The following is a 12,206-nucleotide window of genomic DNA, read 5'->3' as shown; positions in this document are numbered from 1 at the left end:
CAACTAGAGACAGAAGATACTTAAATTCTTTAAGAAAAATGTAAATTGAATACTAAGATATAAACTTTGATTATCTATGAGCACTTAAAACTTAATGAAACAAAGCTATTTGGGGAAAAATTAACATTATGGTATAAAATGCTTACATTCTTTAACAAATATTTACCTTTCAGTGATTTCAAATTACAATATTAAAATTCATCTCTAGTACAAAAAAAGTTATTTTAAAGTAATAAGATTTTTAAAAATTTAAAAATATCTAACTAAACAGCAGATAATATACTGAATTCTTCACATATTATTTTCCTGTATATGATAGCACAGAATTATGATACCAAAGTTCAATGACCCTACCTAAAACTCAAATGTTTAACAACTTGTAATCATTTTTTAAAACTCATCAATTTCCTTGGTTTATAAATATATTTAACCTGATAGGTTTTAGTAGTCTTAGTTTGTAGATAAACAAAAGCTGCCATAGTTGGTGCAAAAATTTTTAAATTGGAAAGTATAAAATAAGAAAAGCTGCAGTTATCTTAATGCCATCCAAACATAGATCCACAGAAATTATCCAACTTCTCCTGAGCCTTTTTGCCCCCCATGCCTCCATAAGTTAAGTAATGAAAAAAAATTTTTAAACATCCTTTCGAAAATAGGATGAGAATGGGAAACTGGTTTCAATTGAATACTTCAAAAAGCATCCTAAAGAAAAGCAATGGAGAAAACAAACAGTAATACTATATTGTAAGCTCTCATCATACCAGAATAAAAAATTGTGACCATATTCTGGGAGTACTACACAATGATAATAATCATGAAAACATTTTGATTACCAAAAAAACTACACACCATTCACCACTGCTTTTCCTTTCTGTATTTGCCAAGTCTTTTAACATAAGGAAGTTATAAGAATAAAGTCTGAGTAAACCAAATTTTCACTTAATTATAATCAGAAACCATTCTAATAATCATATCCTAGTAATGATGTAATCCAGGGCAAAAACTAAGAATTTTATTTCATTTCAGGGTTACTCACCAGGTCACATATACTTGATTTAACAACCTTACTGACAAGAAATCTGTGGCCTAAATTTCCAGAGCATTGCTAATATAAGACATCTCATATGCCATTAATGGAGTCAAAAGTTTAACATGACTAAGTATCTATGATTGAATATCCTCGCTTAATTTGTTGAGGCCAAGAAATTCTTCAGTCTAAATTGCCAGAACATTGCCAATATAAGAAATCTCTTATTATATTAGCTCAACCAAAAGTTTTAACATTTATTAAACAATATATCAGAAAATACATATACACAATTTCATAATTTCTTGTCCAATGTTTTTTTTTATTTTGACCTTGAGAAGTGACAAAAAAATTACATACTCATTGTGTATTCTTGAACATTCTTTCATCTGACACTATAGCAATAACACAAGACTTTTAAGTCAAAACACTAAAAATTAATTCCCAAGTATATTTTAGGATTAATTCTATTTTCTAATACAAAAAAGAAAAAGCATTGGAGACCTACACATTTCAGTCTAAAAAAAATAATTTATATTGACATAAGCTTCCATTTCATTTAAGTAATACCATTTGTTTTTACCACAATAACGCTACCTAAAAAAAAACAACAACAAAAAAAAACTAACAACCCACACACACACACACAAAAAAACCAAACTGTCCTAAAAACAAAGCCAAATGCTTACTTGATGGTGGCATCTTGAAACTGTTATTACAATAAAACCCCATGAGGAAGAACAGATAACTCTGTAAGTCAAATTACCCATGTCTACATTTAGATTTGAGTATTCAAGATTATACAATGAAGCACAGCAGGAAAGATTTCTTGACAGTGCTACATTATCACCAAGATTCTTGAAAGAAATAAAGAAACCTCACTATTTCAAAATCCATGGCATCAGACACATAAAATATTTCAAATTTGCTATGGAAATCACAAGGTAAAACTGTAGATAATAACAAATATATATACTGATGAAAACACCAATAATTACTACAATGATTTCTAAAAGATAATAATAACAATCTTTAGAAACATGTACACCAACAGCCATACAAAAACATCCCCCTACAACCTTTCTGTAGCCTAAATGGAAAAAAACAAGTAAACAAAAAAACTCATGGCTTCCTTTTAGGTATACAAATTGACAAAATAGCCTTTGTACTAACAAACTCATCATCGGCAGAAACCTAAACTATTTCCTATAATCATGCACCATAACCTGAAGTATTCCTTATAAATTTTACCATGGTAAAATTTCCAACTCCCATCTCTGCAACAAACAGAAGCAGCTAGCAAACATCTGCACCTCACACAAATATTGCAGTACTGAAGCTGGCTACTGCTGTGTGAAATAGTTATCATGCAGGAGAGGCCGCTGCAGTTCAGAGACTACATACAAAACCTGAGGCAGAGAGCAGTCCACAGAAATACAAATCCTGAGCAAGATTTACCTAGGAGGCACTGTTCTGAATGCTAACTAACAAGTGTTACTGTCCTCTAATCCTAGTGTTCCATTTTGTATCTGAGTTGGCTTAATATTTATATTATTACATTATACTATTATAAGTGCAGTTTCTTTGAAATTTGATTAAAAGCTATCTTACACATTAAGTATAGCTATGTCCAGAAATCTGAAGTATGAGATAAAAGTCTAGCTTCATATATTCATGCAATTTATAATACAAAATACTTCAGTAATAATACTATACATCAATACATCAATAATTTCTTTCCTTAAAAATATTCAGTAGATTCTAAATCTTATTTAACTCATTTTAATGACTATTTCATTAAAAATGTTAACTCTCTTTTCAGTTATGGAAGTACAGAAAATATATTTAAGATTGATGGTTCTTAAACTAGGATCTATGAATTAGTTTTAGATATATATTGATAATGGCTAAACATTTCAACAAAATTGGTTTTATTTTTATTCCTATGTATCTTATTTTATGCATTATTCTGAGTTGAAGAACCCTGATAGAGAACAATGTTAATTCAAAGATCCAGGGAAAAATTTCTAACCTTTTAAAACCATTTTCAATGAAAACTTTTCTTTAAAAAAAAAAAAAAACTCAAACTCTATAATTTTTACAAAATACATAAAGAAAAAAAATTGTTCAAATACCTACAATGATGTGAGAAAATTGTTATAAAATGAAGCTCAACTCTCTATCATTCATCTCTTTCAGAGATAGCTAATTAAAGATTATGTAATCAAGGTCTGATGTGTGTATTCTTTAGTAATGCCTCTATTCTTAAATAACTAACATAACCTTGTGGGATTCCAAGTGTTGGCTTATAGCCAGGATTATATTCACAAGTGCAAGGGAGGACAAGTTTTCTTTGGATCTAGAGCCAGAAGTATTTTTTTTTTTTTTGCTTTCAAGGAAAGGAAAATAGGAAAGCAGGAAAGGAAATTAAAAAAAAAAAGAACTAGGAAAAGGAGGGGGAAATAATAAAACATTTATAAAGTACTTTAAGGTTTAGAAACCACCTTACATCTATTACTTTGTTTAAGAATCACAAAAACTCTGCGAAGTAGATATATATGACATATTACAGACTAATAGGTTCATACATATTGTCAGTCAAAACCTGAAACTTCTTCCAGATTAACTCTATAATTCCATCTACTACACCAAGAAGATGAAATGGAGTGAAAGAAATGAGGTCAAGAGAAAAGAAATAGTACTTTGCTAAAGAGCATTAGTTCCCAATTTCACGCAAGGCCCAAAGCAAAGTCATTAGAGTCTGGAAAAGATCAAATGAAAAAGACTCAAGGGAGAAGAGGCTTGACGGAATTTTCTGGAATCAGCATAGAAGAGAACCTAAAGTGTAGTATGCAAGGTTATGTCAGAGAAGCCTTTGATTGGGTATGTTTCCCAAACATGCACTACCAGAGTAGCACTAACCAGAGCTATAAACCGCTTCTTTTTAAATTTTCATGACAGTAAAATGAAAATACATAAAGAACGGTAGCTTCAAGTCAAAATGAACCAAAAATTCTCATATTTGCGAGATTTGGGACTTAGAATTTTTATTCAATTATATGCTAGAATGTTGAACAGGAAGCCTTGAATGGAAAGGAAAATTTACAGCAAGTAGTATCGTAGCAACTCAACACTTTCTAACAAGGTCTCACAAATTTAAAAAAAAAATTTTTAGAAAGAGTAACAGATTGAGTGATAAATATATCATTTAGTTTACCCTCTAAGAAAGACCAAGGCATAGTGGATATTAAGTTAGCTTCCGATTAAGTACACCCCAGCTCTGATGCACACTGAGTGAATGACCAAGGACAAGGCACTTAATGCTCAGGGTTCTAGGTGACTGCCAGAGTACATGTAGCAGAAAAGGAGCAATGTTGTAGAACTTCATCATCAGGAGGTCCCTACACAGATGAAACCACAAGTATATTCCCTTCTTTTTATTTTACTCTCTTAACTGAAAAACAAAAACTGAGTATCTAGTACAGGAAATGTACTGAAAATTACATAGTTCTTGCCCTCTAAAAGCTTGCACTATAAAACAGGACTACAGCTACCTGGCATTAAATTATTTATTTATATTCATTTTTGTATTTCTGTTATTTACATTCATTCACTTTATGTTCTCTCTCTCTCTCTCTCTCTCTCACACACACACACAGTCTCCTTCATTAGAATGTAAGCTCCTTTTCAGTAGGGATCGTTTCACAATCTCTCTTTGTGTCTTTAGCACAGTACATGGCAGATGATAGGTGCTTAATCAATACTTGTTGATTAATCGAAAGTACCTTGTAGATCTTTTCTCCCCTGCCCCCTTAATTTTCATGAAGAAAGTGAGGAAAAAAGACGCAAAATAATTTACCCTCGATTTCACAGTTAATTAGCAACACTGAAAGAATTGGAATCTGGGTTAGTCAGACTCTGTCAACCACAACATACTCATTAATATGGAACAAAGGCTTCAGTTACCTAAAACACAAACAGAAAATATACTTGGAATATTTATTAATAAAGTGGAATCATTCCATTTAGCAAATGGAATATTTGTAGAGTACCAAGTTCCAAAAAATTTTTCACTTACGTATCTCATTTAAACCCTAACACAACCACTCTGTAATACAGATAAATAACCACTACTCTATTTTATAGATACAGCTACAGGTGCAAAGAATGACTAAATGACTTGGCCAAGTTTAAAACTTATAGAACTGAGTCAAGTTCAGACTTCAGGCCTTCTTATCTGGCACTTTCTACTGTAACTGTAAACTTTCATATGTAGATTGTTCCTCCCATGTTTCCTTCCACTGAAGAGGTGAAGAATCTCTAGTTACATAATGCTCAAATAGTCAAACCAGCAAATCTTTAAGGCCAGAGCCACTGCTCTATCAGCATTTATAAATAATCTGATAAGCAATTTCTATGTAAATTAATTTGATGGCTCACTAAACTGATTGATTCATGATTAAGGAGATGGAGACTAATATGGCAAAGCTATTTTAAAAGAATAGCTCATTATCTGTCCCTCTCCATTGTGACACCATGGCTATCTAGGAACTTGCTACTAAGAAAATAGACTTAATCTTAAATACTGAGGAGAATTAGAGAACATTACTCAAAAATTTTAATGTACTCTACTAAATAAATACCACTCTTTCTTACATAAGACTTATACTGGGGGCGCTAGGTGGCACAGTGAGTACAGCACTGGCCCTGGAGTCAGGAGGACCTCAATTCAAATCCGACCCCAGACACTTGACACATGTACTAGCTGTATGACCTTGAGCAAGTCACTTAACCCCAATTGCCCTGCCAACCCTCCCTACCCCCAAAAAGACTTATACTGACTGCTTGGATGGAAATAGGCTAAGTTGTAAAAGTCACTTAATGCTCTGGGTTCTAGGTGACTGCCAGAGTATATGTAGCAGTGAAGGTGCAATGGTAGAACCTCCTCATCAGGAGGTCCCTATACAGATGAAATCACAAGTATATTCTCCTATCTTTATTTTACCCTCTTAATTTAAAAACAGGAAGGGGCTGGGCCCAGCCCAGCCACTCTTTACCACCCCCCACTCCATGAGATTTCATTACCATGACTCCATGATTCACCTGCTTTCTCACATTAGTACATCCCTTCACTCATGCTGGCCTGATTCTCCATCTGAGGAATTCCATGCCTCAATATACAAACCAACAGTCAAAAGTAAATGTATGAAGGCTCAGGAAAAACACAGTCTTAAATTGCAAAAGAGTGGTTTATAAGTTGGAAAGAAGGTATTGATGAAGAAATTTTAAGTAATGGAACCTAGTGGAGTCAGGAAGTAGTGAACTCATATGAAAAGAGACAATATATGAAATATAATCAATTAGCAATCAAAATAACAAAAGGAAGGCTAGGAAACTAGGAAAAGCTATGGAACTAAACTAGAAAAAAGGAACATAAGAGCATTAAAAAATGTAAATATCAAGTTACTACAGAATTCAAAATTTTATGTGGTAACATGGTATATATGTGAAGTCTGTAAGGAGATATAAAGGAAAGGCAACATTATTTAGAAGAAAAAGAGAAATGACATACAATGATAGTTCATCATCTATCATCTGTGAATTATCTGCTTTTTGTATTATAATAAAACTAGACAGAAATATCTGAATATATAAACTCAAATACTCTAATGTATTTCACGGGCAAGTAAGAATCTATTTTTGCCTTGGTTTGCATTATAGTGTACATAATGTTTATGTGATCCTTTGACACTAGTGTGCTATGAAATGTGTATATCCTCAGAGACGGGCATAACCCCCAGATCTCCTCCCTTTTTACCCAGTCTATGCCCTCCTCTTTCTATAGCTGGTGAGAAACCTACAATTCCAATTAAGCTCTTCCAGGAGACTGATAAATCTCAGGTCCCCTTAGGAAATGCTATAATTACCCACTCCCTACAGTCTTCCTCCAACTAAGAGCTTGTACCTCTGACCCAAGGACCATTTCCCTTGATGCCAAGGGAAATTCGGCCCTTCCCTATAGGCATTACTTAGAAATCTGCTTCCCTGGGTCACTGTCATTACCTTCGCTCCCCATTTGTCTCTAGACCTTGCTGCCCCCGCTGCCCGCTGGCTATGTTAATGCACTGACAATAAATTTGCCCTTGAGTGTCTTAGAAGTCTGTTGGCTACTTCTGGTGCACAAACACCAGGTGTGGGCTAGTTGTGGCCAGATCGCTGTCCAGAACTAGAACTAGAACCCTTAGCAGTCACAGAACTATCCTGATAAGCAAGATGCTGTGATTCAGGATATGAACATGAAGGTCTCAGACTCAGGGAACTCCTTTAGCCCCTGAGTTGCTGACCAGGAATAAGACTAGATTTGGGAGCCTGCTCCCATGTTGACCCCCATGTTACAGCAAACACCCAATGCCTGAGAACTGTTAGCAGCAAAGGAACTAGATGAGGCATAACGAGGAATTCTAAGGTTTTAATTCTACCAGGTCTTGCATGTGCCCATCGTGCCTTCAGTGGCTCTAACTATTTTATGAGTGAATACAGCATTTAATCTCTGATCATCCTTCTTTCCTTAATATTTTATGAAACAGTTTACATACTAAACCAGTATACACACCCATTTCTAGGTGCATATCAAAGAGATAAAGACTTGTGGCCAAGCCTGGATTCTTGCCCCAACAGTCTTGAGTCAGTAGTCAGTGTCTGAATAAGCCAAGTTGGAGTTACTCTTCATTCTTTTTTCAATCCTGGTATGTATTTAGAACGTGGCATTAACTTGCGAATGCTATGTACGAATGTACACAGGACTACTTTTTAAAATGACTTTCAGAGTGGTAACCAGTCATGTCCTGTCTTCAATTAAACTGAAGTACAATTACCATGCACTAAGTGCAAGACAGTGTCCTAAATAGATGCGAAGACAAAACCATAACAATTCCTAACTTAAAATACTTTACATCCTACTAGAGGAATGAAATCCACAAAATGATGAAATACATTTAAAGAGCGAGAAAGGAATACCAATCAGAGGAAGAGGATGGGTAGACAATCAGCAAAGTTTCCCATTAGAGGTAACTGGAGACTTGGAGGCTAAAGTTTTAAAGAAGTAAAGGTGATAACACTTGTAAGCACTGCAGGTGAAATGCAGATTGTAGAACAGATAGTAGGCCAATATGACTGTAATGCAGTATTAAGACTGGAAGTGTTGGTTGTAGTCAGATTACAGGGGAGAGCTTAAAATGCTAGGATGACAAATTTTAATTTTCTCCTAGAGGCAACAGAGAATCACTAAAGATTTTTGAGGAAGGGAAGTAATCTTAGACATATAAATAGCCCTCCCTAAGTCTTATACCTCTGAAACACATTCTCCATGCTTCACCACAACCTTCCATTGCTATATTCCTATAGTAGGAATAATATTCACAACACTTTACTCATGTAAATTAGGGACTTCACTGCCCTTTTAGTATGATATGATTCTCCTTTTATTAACTCTCTCAGGACCCCAGTGTCTTATTTTGTTCCATTAACAAACATAAACTACCAAATTTATTTAGAGGGACTGGCCAGAGTACAGTCCAGCCTTATTCGTGCATAACTGTTTGCATGTCATCTTCCCATACACACAGTAAGCTCCTCGAGAGCAGAGACTGTTTCTGCCTTTCACAATATCCACAGCACTTAGCAAAATGTGGGGCACAAAGTAAACTCTTAATAAATGCTATTTCTCTTGCAGACTCCACTTCTGGGAGATCAAGAAGTAAACTGCCAGAAGCCATTTAATGGAAAGAGCCAAGTATTCACTGTGCCCTTAAAAAATATACTATGAACATGATTTCTGTAAGCTGTATTGTTAAGGTTTTTTTCCCCTTGATTGTTTTTAAGCTCCTATGCAATTAAGCACTGTCAAAGTTCTCCTAGGAGATCTCATCAAAACTCAGCTAAAGCACTAAATATTTTGATACTGAAACAGATTTTGCCCTCATTTAAAAGGACAAATTAAGAAGAGTTGTGCACTCCCCTCCCACCCCAAGCAGGGAATGGATGCCTTCATACTGCTAATACTGCAGGTCTCTTAAAAGAAGAGAGAAAGCTCTCCTTTCAATTTGTTAAATCTGTCTTGTGCTTAATCTCCAGCCTGCAAGGAAGAGGTGAAGAGAGGTAAGGAGCTTTGATCTGACTTCCATCTCTCCTTCTAACTCCTGTAGGAAGAGGAAGGGGGCAAGTATGAGTCTTCTATCTCCTTCCTAATCCCCTGTCTTCTGAGGAAAATGAAAGGTAAGGCAAGAGCCCTCCATTTGATCCTGCACCTTCCATCAGTCTGTGTTTCCAGGTAATCTCCACCTCCATTGGGAAGAGGAGGTGCCTTTCACTTAATGAACAAACTCCCACCAGGTCATATACAACATATGCCATGGATTTTAACTCCTGTAGATCATCATCCAAATCTCATTCCCCAGGCCCCCTCAACCCATTCATCATCCAAAAAACAAACAAAAACACCCACCTTTCCCTTCTGTGGAATGTCTGTTCCATAGAAAACAAATATGCTTTCATGTTAAAATCTCTTTCCCAATCCTTCCAAATTCCTTTCCAGCACTTTCCACATTTCTCTTACTCATTGGTTCAGGTGTGGAAACTAGAACATTTTTTGCTTCCCCTCCACTCCCAAATCAGTTTGAGATTCTCCCCTACCAGCATCATTCAGTCAACTACTCTCTTTTCATGTCCATACAATGCACATTTACTATCAAATCAAAATTGTGACCTCACACTCCAGGTTACTCCCCTTCCTTTCTCTATGACTTCAATACATAGTTCAAAATCTTTCTCTCTTTCCCAACTGCTGCCCTGATCCAAAACTACTACTCCACCCTACCTCAGCACAAAGATGGTCATAGCCTTGATCCTGTCACTGCCCACAAATGCACCACTGCAAGAACTTTAAAATTCCTTTACCCAATCACAATCTGTTGGTGTTGCACTTCTACTGCTGCCTTTCAATAGCAAACCCTGCTCTTTATCTAGACCATAACATGCAATGCCTTGACACCAGCCCCCTTTTCTCCCAGGTCATCAATCCTGGACTAGCTATACTTTCCTTATTTTCCCATAGTGAACCTGTTCAAATTTACATCATCCTCTTCTCTTGAGTCCTTGGCTCCCCTTCCCATATTGTTGACTGTGCTCTGAAAAGATAGTCATGGATCACTCCTACAACCTGCAGCCTTAAATTGTATAACATGCTGCTGAAAGAAGATGAAGAAAATCTCACAACCATTCTGACTTGTTCTTATATGACTGCTTAATAAGTCAACTGAGCCTTCGCTATTGCTAGGCAGTAATATTTCTACACTTCCATAAATATCTCACCTACAACAACTCCTCAAACTTTCCATGGCTTTCTGTTTTCTCACCCTCTCAGCTAACAATCTTGCTTCGTATTTTTATTGAAAAGAATTGAGGCCATTCACTGCGAGCTCATCTCCCTTCCTCATCTTCACCTCACATCGATCACATGACCTTCTGTTACTCTCTCCTCTTGGGTGCTGTCTCAAACAAAGCAATTGCCCTACTCCTTGTCAAGGCCTTCTACCTGGCCCAGGTGATCCCATTTCATCCCATTTCTTCCCGGAGGTTCCCTTCTTCTCTTCAATATCTTAATTCTCTCCTTCTCTACTGGCTACTTCCCTAATGCCAACAAAAATGTGGACAACTCCCTCCTCCTCAGAAACAAAAGCCCCACTCATCTGATTCTTCCATTCCCACTATCACCCCCCCATCCCTTCCATCTTTTCTGTCTAAACTTTTTGAGAATGCCATCTTCAATAAATGGTTCTGTATCTCCTATCTTCTCACAATATTCAACCCAGCATCCACTAAAATTACTCTTTCCTTCTCCTCAGAGCTCATCCTTCCTGACCCTTCTCCAATCCTTTCACACCACGGACCACCATTTTCTCCTTAATACTATAATCAGATGGGGGGGGGGGGGGGGGCGTGCGGCACAGAGCCAAGATGATAAGAGTGAAAGCAGGGACTTATTGGAACTCTCTTGCAGATTCTGTCAGGTAACTCTAAAAAAGTGAATCTGAGCAGATCTGAGAGAGGTAGAAGCCAGAAGGAGACCATATGTGGCAAATTTCGAGCCCAGTAGAGTCCACAGGGTCAATGGGACGGATCTGTGGGCTGGGAGAGCAATGGGTGCGCAGAACTGCACCCAACCAAACCAGAGCAGGAGTAGCAGAGGAACCCAACCAATAGAGCAGGATAGAGAAGACGGAGTGTGCAGAACTAAACCACAGTGGAGTGGGACCAGGAGCGGGAGCAGGCCCAGGACTGAATTGCCAGCTGCAGTGGCTATCCACAGGCCTCTCACACCAAGCTGGAGTCTGTTGGAGCTAGGTGAGACAAAAGCGCAGACCCTGCGGCCATAGCAAAAGCAAATCCTGAGGCTTTCAGCCCACAGTCTAAAGGTTTGAAACTTGCCTTCTTGAACTTCTGGGAGCCATGATGACTCAGTAAAACATAGGTGCTCTCATCACTCCCTTCCTCACCTTGAATGACCCAGAGAATACTGCCTTGGGAAAAACCTTGGAATAGAGGAGCCAGAAGTGGGGGTACAGGATTCTTTTATAGCTCAGACGGCTGGGGAGACACACCCTTCTTTGGTTACAAAGGGGCAACCCAGCAGACCCCTCCTTAGCAGAACAGCAGGAGCTCCTCAACCACAGAGGGGTGGAGCCCGCAAGCGCCAACTCCAGGACCCCAGGTGTGCCTTCTGACAGCCAGGGGAAGTTGCAGACACCAGCTGAGACAACAGCAGAGACCAGAGGTGCTATAGCTCATCCCTAGGGGAAGAGGAGACTTCCACCAGCCAGACCAACCATCTCCCACACCTCACGCTGGGAGCTTCAGTGGCACCCAGGGGAAAGTCGGAGAGACTTCACATGGTCTCAACCTTGGAACACATGAAGCAGCTACAGCTTAGCACCAGGTGAGTGGCAGCATCATATAGCCTCTAGCTGACAAAACCTGAAGCCACAGCACACAAAACCAGTAACCAGGGAACCAGTTCCCAGCACAAGAAGCCTGGGACAGAGCCCCCTGGCCCCTAGAAGCAGAAATCCACTTTAAAAGCCAGGAAAAAGACAACCACCATGAAGAAGCAATCCAGAAAAAC

At 37.6% G+C, this 12,206-nt stretch overlaps 1 protein-coding gene across 5 annotated transcripts in view; it reads right to left on the bottom strand.

Annotated features, from left to right (window-relative positions):
• The window catches only part of KDM6A (lysine demethylase 6A), a 276,748-nt gene that overhangs the window by 102,158 nt on the left and 162,384 nt on the right, over positions 1–12,206 (bottom strand). The window lies entirely within an intron of this gene.

The sequence above is a fragment of the Trichosurus vulpecula genome, chromosome 2 (assembly GCF_011100635.1).
Source record: "Trichosurus vulpecula isolate mTriVul1 chromosome 2, mTriVul1.pri, whole genome shotgun sequence".
NCBI lineage: Eukaryota > Metazoa > Chordata > Mammalia > Diprotodontia > Phalangeridae > Trichosurus > Trichosurus vulpecula.
This window is presented reverse-complemented; position numbering and strand designations above follow the sequence as displayed.